Here is a 12,679-nt window from a genome sequence, read left to right as displayed (position 1 = left end):
GGTTTGGCAGAATTTGCATCCAGATTCTGCACAGGAACATACTCCACATGATTGTTCCTGGTGGGAGTACTGTTTCTACACAAATCTAATTATGACCTGTATGAAGTGTGCTATTTTCAAACCATTCCTTCATTACCTGGTCCTGGGTGCAGGTTTGACAGAGAATACTACATGCAAATGATCACAGAAGGCACAAGCTAACAGTTCCATTTATGCTATAACCTGACACCTTAGAAGTAGATGGAAGACATTATAAAAAACAAACAAACAAACAAACAAACAACAACAACAAAACCCACAACTTCGGCATTCCTTATTAGGTTAAGCTGACACTGGCAATGAGAAACAGCCAAGTCCTACCCCAGGGAGAAAAGATGACATAGTATTCAGAAGTGCCAAGGGGAAGAGACATCAGAAAATGCACAAGGAGGTGGCTACAGTCTTCTAACAAGGATAAAGTCCTTAAAAAAAAAAAAAAAAAAAAGAGCAGTCCTGTACCCAGGAACTGTGCATGAGAACAGGACATCCAGTATATGGCAAGTAACAAGGCATTGACATAAACATCTTTCTGCAGACTGGCAGCTAAAGGCAAGCGTATGAAGTATTTCTTCCCCAAGAGAGGCTGGTGTCTTGCTCCTGACCAGGACTTTGCTGAGCTAAACTATACCATCCCACCCAGCACAGCTCAAGAGAAGGAGGTCACAGCCCTAGCAATATTTTTGGATCGTATTTCTTTGTGGAGTTATCAAGCCCCAACCTTTTAAATCATAGCACTGAGAGCATAAGGGCTGATCGTAATCCTATTAATGGCATACTTAGTGCTGCCACCAGCTCTTCCACTGAACAAGCGCCTCTAAACTCACAAGCCTTTTTGCCATTTATCTCGTTGACTCTCAATGAACAGCAAATTAAAAATTGCACCACTGAGTACCAAAATAACAGAAACTTTCCTCTAGGCACACTGTCAACAAAACTACTGAAAGCGTGCATTAAACAGACAGACAAGAGCTTCGACTTCTGTTTGACTCAGGTTTGTGTTATGTTACAGAGCTAGGTCAGAATGAAGTGACAACAGAAGCAGTTAGCGAAAGAACAACCATTCCTCAGTCCTGAGCTGATCTCGGTGCTACCTTGACAAAGTTCTTGGCGAAGCAGAAAAACTGTCTGCTGTGTAACTCCCTGAGGGAATGGGTGCAGTCCCGATCTCATACCTGGCTGCAGACAGAATGTGGATCTGACTGTGTCCCTGCAATGGTAAACTGCTTTACTACAGGACGTGTGGCAACTGGCAAAAGTTAGAAGCGTTTTTAGAATACACCGTTCATACTTGTCTGCAAAAAACAAATTAATAACGAGTATATGCCATAATGCTATATGCTATAATATCTTGCAAAAGAATATTTCAACAAGTCTATTGATGTACTCAGGAGAAAGGATAAAACAAAAACTTTCACAAACTCAACAATACATTTTTCTGAGTGTCCTAGACTGCAAGTTCACATGTCTCAGAGACGAGCCTTCATCCGAGTTCTGAGAACGGCTCCATGCATGGGTTGCAGGCCACAGAGCTGAAAACCATTATCCTTGTTCCCAGAACCAGTTTTAACAGTCAGCTATTTTTGTCAAACCATTAGCAAAAACTAACAAACAAACAAACAAAAAATCACTTTAGTCTTTCTGGAAATTTAGGGGATTAAGAATCTAGTGTAAAACATTTTTTCATATTTCATAATTGCAAGGCAATTTTAAATATTTCACAATACACACTCCTTCTCACAAGATTGGCCAAATTTTACTGCTAGTTATGCTACTATTTGAGTTTTCTAGCTGCTATCGGAAACCCTCAAAATTCAAAACATTTGGCTTCCAAACTTCTACTAGGATTGGCCTCCTTTCCACCTCATTCTTCATAAATAGTTACAGGGTACAGGTACAGGTACAGGTTATCCCATAAAAATCAGAACTTTCTGTCTAGAAGACTTCAGGCAGCTGGTTCTAAAAAAGAAAACCATAAAAATACAAACTCACAGAGGTTGCTACCCCTACAGTGTTTTCAATACAGAAGGCTGAAAAAGCTTCTAGAAATACACAAGGATTTTGTTGTGAAAACCTATTCCTTTTATCTTTCATATAAATATATACACACACACAATATATATACATATATATATATACACACAATTTGTTTTTCCCTCTCAGAAAAGTAATACTACTTATTTAACTAGATATTTCTGCTGAAGTATTAACCCTTTATAATTCATGGCTATGGCTTATGTTTCAAGCAGCTTTGTATGGTTTTTGGTTTTGCTACTTGGCCAGTACTCAGATTCCAAACTCTCTTTCTAACTAGAGTCACCAGCTCCAAAGCGAGAGCAACCACAAGGCCCTGGTCATACAGGATTAAAAATGTTTTAAAAAGTTTGCCAAGTCATCCTTTAAATCGATAGCATGTAAATTCTTCAGGGTCATTAATGACATAAATTCAGAGATATATACATCACCTATCACACTTAAACAGAATAGCAGTATCTGCCCACCTAACAGCATAATTTGAAAAGGTTATTGTTTTGTCAGATACAGTAAGATACAACAAGGATTAAACCACACATTACTACTGAAAAGTTTGGGACATGTTTTTAAATTTTAAAATGTGATTGTTCACCTTTGAGGCCTTAAGTTTTTCATTTTAAACGTCAATTCAGATTTTATGCTCTGTGATAAATCTAAGCCATTTGTTCAGTTACATGGGCTCGTGCACAGATTTTAAAACACCTTTTCATGCAAGTGTCCAGGACACTGACTCCAGCTAGCATGAAACACAGGAGTTAAGTGAAACTCATAATGAGGTCATGAAGGTTTTATAATTCTCACAGTTACTCCTCCTTTGAATGGAACTACTAATGGAACTGTAAAAAATAAAATTTAAGCATTCGGCTTTCCAGTTGCTGCAGGTGTCCAAACAACAGCTTAGAATATCAACCTTCACAGGTTGCACAAAATTCAGAAGGTAATGTCAGACAGAAATCTAGAAAACTCAGAAAGTAAAGTGTTTCAACAGCTTCAAGCTATTTTTGCATTGCCATGCTATATCAATATTGCTGATAAAAAGCTGATATGAGGCTTTCAGCTTTCAGCTGATATGAAGTTATACCATTGAATTGTATATAAAAATGAAAATCTAACTATTTGTCAGTTAACTATTAGCCTGAGTTAGTTTCAGAAAAAGATTAAAGTCTAATGGACTGCCTTGATCATGCAGATGTAATGCGAGACTAATTCAAAAATGGTTTGCAATAGGAATTTTTTACACTATTTTTGAAGCTTTTTCTGGGCATTTGTTAAGAATTGACACAAACTGATGGTTGAGGAAGCTGCAATGGTCCTACAAAATCCAGGAACAATGTTACACATTCTTGAACACCATTAATGGCACTTTAGTTGCTAGTTCACAGGCTGATAAAGAAAGAATTAAGTCTGAACCCTCTTCTGAATCAGAAGAAAGTGGAATCTTCGAATGCAATGGCAGCCAAAAAATTGATAACTTTAATCACACTCAGTTTTGTCCCAGGAGTTGTTAATTGTAGCATAAATATTTGATGCACCTAAAATAATGTGAAGAATTACTTAGCTGATTTATATTTCTGTGAAACCTCTCGAATCATAAACTGATAGAATATCAGCAAAAAAGAGCAACGATACAAAATGAGATCACAGAGAATAAATGGTTTCATTGTCTCAGTGTTGATTGTGAAACTGTTCAGCATGTAACTTTCCTCAATAGATTTTCTTCATTAACAAAAAATACAGATTGTTTAGAGTGTATCTGCACTACACAAGTGAAGTGCATCTGCTGAAAAGGCGGTTGATTAACTTCACCTAATTCCAGGTACATGTATTAGTGAAGAGGTGTAAAGAGGGAATGCATCCCAGACTGACAACAGCCAATGGAAATGCTGGACATATATTCTGCTTCCTCATCTGTACTCAATCCTTTGTTATTCCATTTTCATCACTTTTATTATCTATGCTAGCTGGCTACTATCAATACATTCATGTTTTCAATTTACTCTCAAGGCAAGCCTCCAAAGAAACAAATGTCTGGGTAAGATACCAGGCATAGCATACAGGAAAGTAGGTAGTCAGAAGACAAATTGCTGGGTTTAAAAATAGATTAAGAAATAGAATAATAATAATAATAATAATAATAAAAAATAACCCCACCAGAATATAGGAATAAGCTTTCAACTGTGTGTTGAAAAAACACTCTGTTATGGAACCTCTGTTTATTCCATAATCATCAGTTATCTCGGAAATGGAACGTTTAAGTGTTAAATGAAGGTGCCAATGGCTGATAAACACAAACCTAAGCCCTTATTAAACAGTAACATAGCATATAAATCCTCAAGAGAAAATAGGAAAACATTGAAAGCACTCACTTGGTGAAAGACCATGCTGACAAAGTTGTGTCATGCACTGAAAATGTAGGCCCAGTTTAGATCATTTCAAGTTTCCTCAGAATCTGTTGAGAATTTTTCTCAGAATCTCAGAATCTGTTGAGAATTTTTCTCAGAATCATTCTGAAGAACTGACACAGATCTTCTCAATGTGCAATACCAATCAAAAAAGCAAAATAAGACTGGCAAGCACTAGCAACTTCTGAAAACTCCAGCAACTGGAAAAAGTAGTATTACTTAAGGATTATACAGCAGAATTTGTGTCAACTGAAATATATTCTAGGCCCTTCTTACAATGGCATGCCCTTGAGGGCTTCAAGATCCCAAGAGGCTGTATGTTCAGCTTAATACTGTATCAGGACAAGACCAACACAGGCTGGCCCTGGGTTTTCTGGAAGCACACCTACACATATTTTCAGGGAACGAAGGCCCTGGAGGAGACACAACAGACATGGATCAAGCTACATCCAGCCCGATGAGATTTGGGCAATATACGTTCTCCAGAGAACATGGCAAAATGGGGGATATATTAAAAAAACGAATACAATTTGAAACTATCCTGCCAGTAGAAGTACAGTTGATCTTCAGTTGGAGTTCATGTACAGGTATCTTGAAAGAAAAAGACGTTTCAAGATTAGGAAGTCTGTTAAGCATCTTTAAAACACTCATGAATGTATTAATAGGAGAGATACTGAACAGAAATAGCACTGTCTATTTTCATGAAACAGAGCATTATAGCAATGGGTGATACCCACTCACAGAAGATAACTGTCTTTTATAGGTGTGAAAGGCCTACTGTATAATTTATACAGCATGGGCATCTTTTAGCTTAATGCTCAGTTTATGTACCATCACAATGCTTTTACACATAAAAAATATATATTGCCATCTTCACAGTTTATGTCACAGTGTTATAAATGAGGCATTTATGGCAAAGCCAGCAAACTTTCTTGGAGATTTTTTTTTTTTTTAACCTTTAGTCCTAGAGACAGAGACAGAAAACATCTCTAGCATTCAGCTAAAACAAATTGCATTTTCAGACATAAGTTAATTTTTAATAATCTGTTTTTATAAAAGATTGGATGGTTTCAAAATTACCAAAATTAGACATTTTGATTTTCTTAAATAAGATTGTTTTCCTCTCCCAATCGTCTTTTCAAAAGCATCATCAAAATTCTGGTCTCCTACTAATTCAAGGAAAACCAGAACATTTGAAGGAGATTGCAACCATTTCACACCTGCCTCTATTAGATACTGTTCTTAGACAGAGTAACTGAGTATCTTCTTTAATGTTATTACTGTAACTAAATCTCAGTGAATATTTTACTGATTTCTAAGATAGCATCCCAGGACTCTACATCATAGTTGGAGTCATCTGTATGACATCTTTTGCTATCCTTTTACTAATGCCAACAGAACATAAAGTATATTCTGTGTGACAGGAAGGGAATGACTTTGCCTTTGCATAATTCTTTTGTTGCCCAGAAAGTACAATAGATCAAAGGTGTCTTGGATGGCTCGTCCATTCATACAGAAGTACTAAACAGATATATTACTAATCTGTCATTCCTTGTTCATGCGTCATGACTTGTTAGAATGTCTTTTTACTGACTGTATCCCCTTTTGTTTATTTTGTTGTATTGTGTTGTGGTTTTTTTTTTTTTTTCAAAGACAGAAGCACTGTAGAACTGCTCATATGTGTACCAAAAAAAAAAAATATCATATTTTGGCATTCTCATCTGACCACTTGTCATATCCACAGTAACTGAAAATTTCCAAGAAGGACCACATTTGTAATGCTGAAGTCACAAAGAAGTTTAAATGTAGAAACACATGCTTAAGTACTTAAATTATAGAACAATAAATAGCTCCCCCAGTCAGAGATAACAGCACTCTTCTTCAGACAAGTGTACTACAATAAGATATAAATCTTCCTCCTTCTTATAACAAATTGTACCAGAAATATTGTGATTAGCTTACTCAAAATAAGCTATGGTAGATTTTGCCTAAAAATTATACAATTTACACTCTGAGAGAAAACTATTTAGCTGTAATAAAACCTACAGAGATTCTGTAGAAACACAGAAGACCAGGCAAGGACAATTAGATCAATAATAGCAATCCTGCTATTTTTATAATTCTTACTTTAGCTGTATGCAAATACCTAACATCTACAGGTGGATACTACAGAACTTTGAAACGAAAACAGAATTTAAAAGATTCAAAATATTGGTTTCATTTTCAGTGATTCCCAAAGCAGCATTTAAAAAAACATATATTCTTCTTATAAAAGCCTTCTGCCATGCCAATCTAAGAAACTTTTTTTCTTGGACTGACTCCAAATCCTGTTAAAGTTGTGCATCACTGAGATTAATAGTGATGTAAAGGGAGCTGTGAATTTTATTACAAGAATGTACTGATGTATTGTCTAGGGGCAGCAATTAAGCACTGGCAAGTATTTCTCTGTCCTAATTCCTGGTAACAAAAATTCAGATGCTTGAAACTAGTACTTGGGTAGAATATAAAGTTTGACCTGGAAATCAAGAGCCCAGTACACAACCCAAAGTCCTGATATACACAACAGGTCTCTTCATTCATAGTACGCTGAAGTTATTTCTGTGTGCTAGTTTTACCTAGAACAGCATCCTGCTGACATGAAAGTTTCTTTGCACAATTCGACATACTACTTTAATTTTGAAAACTCATTTTGCTGTCATTTCATCTATTAGCCCCAAACTCCTTTGGGACTTAAATCCTTTGCAAAAGTCAACCAACTGGAAAAAGGATTTCATATCTTAAGAGAGACAGCCACACATAGGCCTGCCATGCCAGATGGCTTATATAGGACATATATATTCCTCACCCTTCTGCAACAACATTTCTCTTTTCTGACATCCATCTCCTTCTCTAATATTACGGTATCACTAGTCAGGGAACTAGGGAGGAAAAATACAGGCTATCGTCCACTTTAAATTCATTGCTTATTGCTTGTTACTCAATAAATGAAGCATAAATATACCCTTCACACAAGAATTCTTGAGGACTCCCCTCCCTCTGCTTTTCTGTAGACACCAATGTTATCTCTAAGAGTCTGGCTGGTGCTGGGCAGAGCGAGGTGAGAGTCTGGGACATCACAGGGACGTCACACACACAGAGACATGCAGCGCTACTACCTGCTGCAAAGCAGACACACAGACAGCTTACATGGGGCTGCACACACTAACCAAAATTTATTTTGTTTGTTTTGGATCATTAGTAGAGAAATCAACGTACCCCATGCACACCAGCTGTCGGTGGCTATCTAGAGAATGCTTCACTAGGCACAGAACTGTAGAACTTAGAGATAAAAATGAGCCAGTCCAGGCCTTTTCAGAATAAAATTGCTTGTTATATAGCCCTTGCCTACAGCTTTGTCAGTTTAGTTTTAAAAGCCTGATAGTAACAAAGTAGCTGATATTCAGCTAACCTTTCCCTTTGTCTTAACTTCATCTTGATTCTCCTAATTATGTTACCATGTACCACGTTAATTGGTGTTCACACATGGCCAATTCAGCTACAGCTGGTCAAATTTACTGTCACACACCCAGCAAAACTTGGGATTTCTTAGAATTCCAGTTGTGTTAGTTCAGCATTGACTATAAAAGGGAAAATAGGGAAAATACAACCACTATTTTCCACTGTTCTTTTCCTCTTTCCAGTGGTCTATGGTAAAGGAAAGACAGTCTCAATTAGCATTTATCTACTCGCCCCATCCCTTCCACCCCTGTTAATTAGCTCAAACTACCACAGATGTATTTAGGCATTGTCATAACAGAAAAAACTGATGAGCAGAGAAAAGCCTTCCACTTAACTCCCACCCACCCACCATCCTACCTCTAGGCACCTAAGAAAAATTTGCTACTAGCAATTTTGTTTGTGCTGCTGTTATCAGATGATGCTGTATTTCACCAAGAAAAGAGCAGTCTGCAAATACTAATAATAAAAAGACACACATATATAAATATACAGCAAGGCATTCTAAAATGAGCTGTAATGATTCTGTGGTACTAACATCTCCCTCACTATGAATATAATTGTTTCACTAATTCAAGGTATGATTGTGAGCTTATATGACACATCTGTGATGCAGGCAATTGCTAGAACCCGTTGTACAGAATAGGAGGCCAAGTGACGTTTCCAGGGTTATGCAGGCTATCTGTATAAAAGCACAAATCTTATCTCATACTAACACCAAGCCACAGAAAATTTCTTCCACTGAAAATTAAGTTACAGAATTCTTGTAAATTTTCCAAAGTGGTAGGGTTTAAATAGATGACCAGTTACTCTCATACAAATACCTTGCCACTACACTACCCAGCCAGCACCTTTCTCCCACTGTTTAATTAGCAAGAACACACTAATTTCCATTTTAGTATGTCAAAAAAGACAGCACATCTGTGAGAGATGCAGATTAAGATAAGGTCTATTTCACCTACATCAGAGGACAGGGAGTAACTAATGTAGGTTAACAGAGCAATCTTTTAAAAAAATCTCCAAGCACACTGACAAGAAAATGACTTTTGCCTGAGGCAAGCATGTGGTTTGTGGGATCTCCCCCGTCACTTCTGCACCTCTCCATATCTACCTGTGAAAAGTATCTCCTTCATCTGAACAGCTGTACGCAACAGGAGGTACATCAAACCAGTGCAGAAAGGCAATGCTGATTTGGTGAGTACTGTATCTATTTTAGCACCACATAAATTCACAAAGTAGGTCTTGATCTAACCCAGGCTTACGCTGGTTTCTACAGTCTCAAACTCAGGCACAAGCGCCACAGGACAGAAATCCCACTGGCAGGGAAAGGTAGAGCATGAAGCATGGCAACTGCCAAGCAGAAGGCACCAAAGGATACATCATCGTCATTGCAAATGTGTCAAAAAAGTGTTGTAATAAAATACTAAATAAAATTTATTTTTGTTTATTGTAGAAGGCTTCTATGGAACCAAATATTACTGAGAAAATTATTAATTATTTAGTAAGTTGGTATGATTTCAGCAGAATCAAACTAACTGTGGTAAACATCAGATAAGCACTAAGCACCTTTCCTTGCCTGGCTTTCAAGGATCTGCAACAATCACTTCAGAAAACTCCTTTATATAGCTGTCCACCATGGTTTTTTTCAGACGTTTCCTCCTCTACATGCAAAATAAACTGAAGAAGCCAGGATGGAAGAACAATGATTTTAGATACACTTTAAAAATACTTAAATATCCACCAGATTTCTCTTTTTTTTTTTTTTTTTTTTTTTTTGTGGAGATAAGAATTGTAAACCCACTTGGGAGTGGGCTGTATTCATTCCAGTACCCACCAGACTCCTCGCACAGAGCCACACAGCCGGTGCATCTTTCCTGGAAAGCTCCTTTGGGCTCTGTTGTGCCCTCAGAGGCACGCTGTGGCCCGGGGCCAGGCAGGCGACATGGTGGCCTCTGGCAGCCTGCTGCTTCCTGCCCCAGCAGGTACGTACAACAAAACTCTCCTGCCAACCTCGCCGAAATGCTGTCGTTTAGCACAGGTTGCTTCAAAGACCTGTCATGAGAACGCATTACTCTGAAGTCTGCCACCAGCGGTTGCTAAGAGTCAGAGGGCAAATGGAGCACAAGCACCAAACTGCGTCACTGCTAATTCCTTGACAGGAAATGTTGGGTAACCAGCACTTGTACAGCCGCATGCTAACCCCCGGGATTGGGTGCCCGTGCCCGGGGGCTGGCAGTGGGGCCTCTGTGAGGAGAAGCTGGGGCTGCCCCAGGCCCACCACAGCGAGTTCCGGAAGGTTCCAGAAGTTTCCACAGTGCTGCTGCAGCTGAGCCAAGAACACCCAGGGAAAGACAGAGCAGGCACCTGCCTAGATTCCAGCACTCTCACACACACCAAACGCTGTGTTACACCACACATCTTGCCCCAGCAGTAAGAAAAAATGGCAAAATCCAGATTCAAAGGGCTCTGCTTCAGTGCCTGTGAGTACTGCTAAATAAATAATTCAGCTAATTAAACACCTTTAGCATACTCACTCACCTAGAACTATTTGCACAGCTCTGAGCTTGGGTGCTAGGCAAATGCTTTTAAACACAGAAATCAATCGCTACTTTCATTTTTGAAAATTCTTAAGAGATCATTTTATACAGTATTTAATAAACTACACCTAAGACACAAAAATACGCCATTCCTATCTTTTATGTTGTATGGCACCATTTTTTGTGTGCACACAATATTTTTTTTTAATTATTTCTTCATTCAAGGTAGTAATTGATATTATATATCACTATAACAGACCAAATGTCACCCTTTTTCCTTCATGCAAATGAAGATTGAGATTGATAATGAAGAAGAATGCATAATGATAATAAAAACCAAACTGGCCTATACTCATCAATACAGGGAATACTTCACATCTGCACAGAACTGTATGGGCCGTGATAAAGTTCCCATCTATACAGACTATTTTGGACCAACTGGAATCCAAAGAGACAGTAGGATGGTTTTTGGAAAGACATGAAGACAGGGCAGTCTTTAAACTGCACAATTACCCCAAGAAAACAGGTGGAACTGGAGATTCCAATTTCAGTCTTGTAGCAAGATCCCAAGACATAAACGAGGAAAGCTGTGGAAAGCAGAATTTGCCTCTCAAACTGCTCTAAGCTCATTGAATCCCCAAACAGACAGAGACCAGGAAAATGCAGTTAGGTATTTTCGGTGTTTCTGGGATGGCAATACTTCCTTCAGCTACCGATTCATATTAATACAGTGATTGCCAAACCTTTTGGGCTTTGATTTTTCAGAGATGATCTCACAGCTCTACTGAGGTGCATTCCTGTGCTGTGGGTGTTGTAGTTGACACAGTGAGATTGCATTTGTATCCAAATCATCTACATTTAAAGTACTTTTTGCTCCTCTACTTCCCTAGGATGTGTCTCTACATGAGAGCAGTTCCAAGCATAAAGCTTGGTTTGGATGTCTGGAGCAGAGAGCCGTCCTGAACATTGAGATTCAAGACAGCTAGTATTTGCCTAATGTATCTTGATAAAATGTTATAGTAGATTCAGATTCAAGTGTTTGTAAGGATATATTTACCTTTGTGTTGGCCCATTCTTATTTCAAGGCCCAGCCCACTCACATGTTTTTGATGTTAGAGTTCAGACTGATTACAGTTTCTGATTTTTCAGACAGTGTTGCATTTTTTAAAGCAATTTTAATTTTAAAATGCAATTTATCCTTTATGTAGAACTGGCAACAGCATGAATGTAAAGCTAAAAGAAAATGATCAGACCACATAAAGTTAATAATGTGGTACTAGCAAGAACATTTAATTGATTTACAGTGCAGCTCAATATATAAGCACTGTACTATGAGTAAAGCTATAAGGTAGCCCATTAGTTCTTAGTGGGTCTCCTCAAGAGCTCCATTCACAATCCTATTAATTAGCTTGGGTCCTTCAGTGTCCACCACTCCTATTTAAACCACTTGTTTCCCATTATGCTGTGTACTATACACTGCAAGCCCATAAAATCAGGTATTAATATTTCTATCAGTGGGGCTTCTGGAAGTCAACTTTAATTATCATAGGTGAAATCTTCCTAATCCTTGCAAACAAAAATGATTAAAATACAATGAAGTAGTAACTCAGGGAGGGATAGTGTTAAACACTGGTATATGTTATGTCCAAATACCACAGTTTATTCCTCTCAGTAGGAAAGAACATTTAAGATCAATATATTTCTTTTAAATGCCAGAAAACATGACTTTTTTTAAAGTAAATTCAGATACTTCATTGATAAATTTAAGAGCCTTTCAAGTTCTTTAAATACTGCATTTTTCATCATATACCTTCTAGACTTTGTGATCCAGTTCACGTGAAAAATAAGCCAGACTATATATATGGCTAAAACTGATGGCAATATTTGCTAAATGTGCCACACACACAAAATAATTATATAAAACTGCATTTAATTATTTTTAACAGTTAGCTATTCTCTCAAATTAAATACTTCAATATAAAATGAATGATTGCATTATTTAATGTCAGGCTTCTCACTTATATTTGAGCATGGCTTTAATTTGCAAAGTAATATCCACAGATTGTCAAACTCAGCTTCAACAAATAAAATAAAGCAAACAAGATAGGATTAAACAATAATAATTCCAAATCAAATGCTTTCTACATGCCTGTGGAATATAAACAGCTGTTTCCT

The 12,679-nt window shown here is 37.6% G+C and overlaps 1 protein-coding gene across 24 annotated transcripts in view; it reads right to left on the bottom strand.

The window, feature by feature from the left end:
• Positions 1-12,679, bottom strand: part of LOC106039565 (uncharacterized) — a 506,901-nt gene that overhangs the window by 198,649 nt on the left and 295,573 nt on the right. For 2 of the 24 annotated variants that reach the window (XR_007166783.2, XR_010834553.1), the window contains exon 1: positions 9,802-11,397. The exons of 21 other annotated variants lie outside the window; for them this stretch is intronic. The gene's annotated coding sequence lies outside the window, so the exon portion shown is untranslated. Of the gene's footprint in view, positions 1-9,801; positions 11,398-12,679 lie in introns of those variants that run through there. One more of the 24 variants, XR_010834556.1, reaches the window with a different exon arrangement.

This window comes from Anser cygnoides, chromosome 12, assembly GCF_040182565.1.
Source record: "Anser cygnoides isolate HZ-2024a breed goose chromosome 12, Taihu_goose_T2T_genome, whole genome shotgun sequence".
In the NCBI taxonomy this organism is placed as follows: Eukaryota; Metazoa; Chordata; class Aves; order Anseriformes; family Anatidae; genus Anser; species Anser cygnoides.
This window is presented reverse-complemented; position numbering and strand designations above follow the sequence as displayed.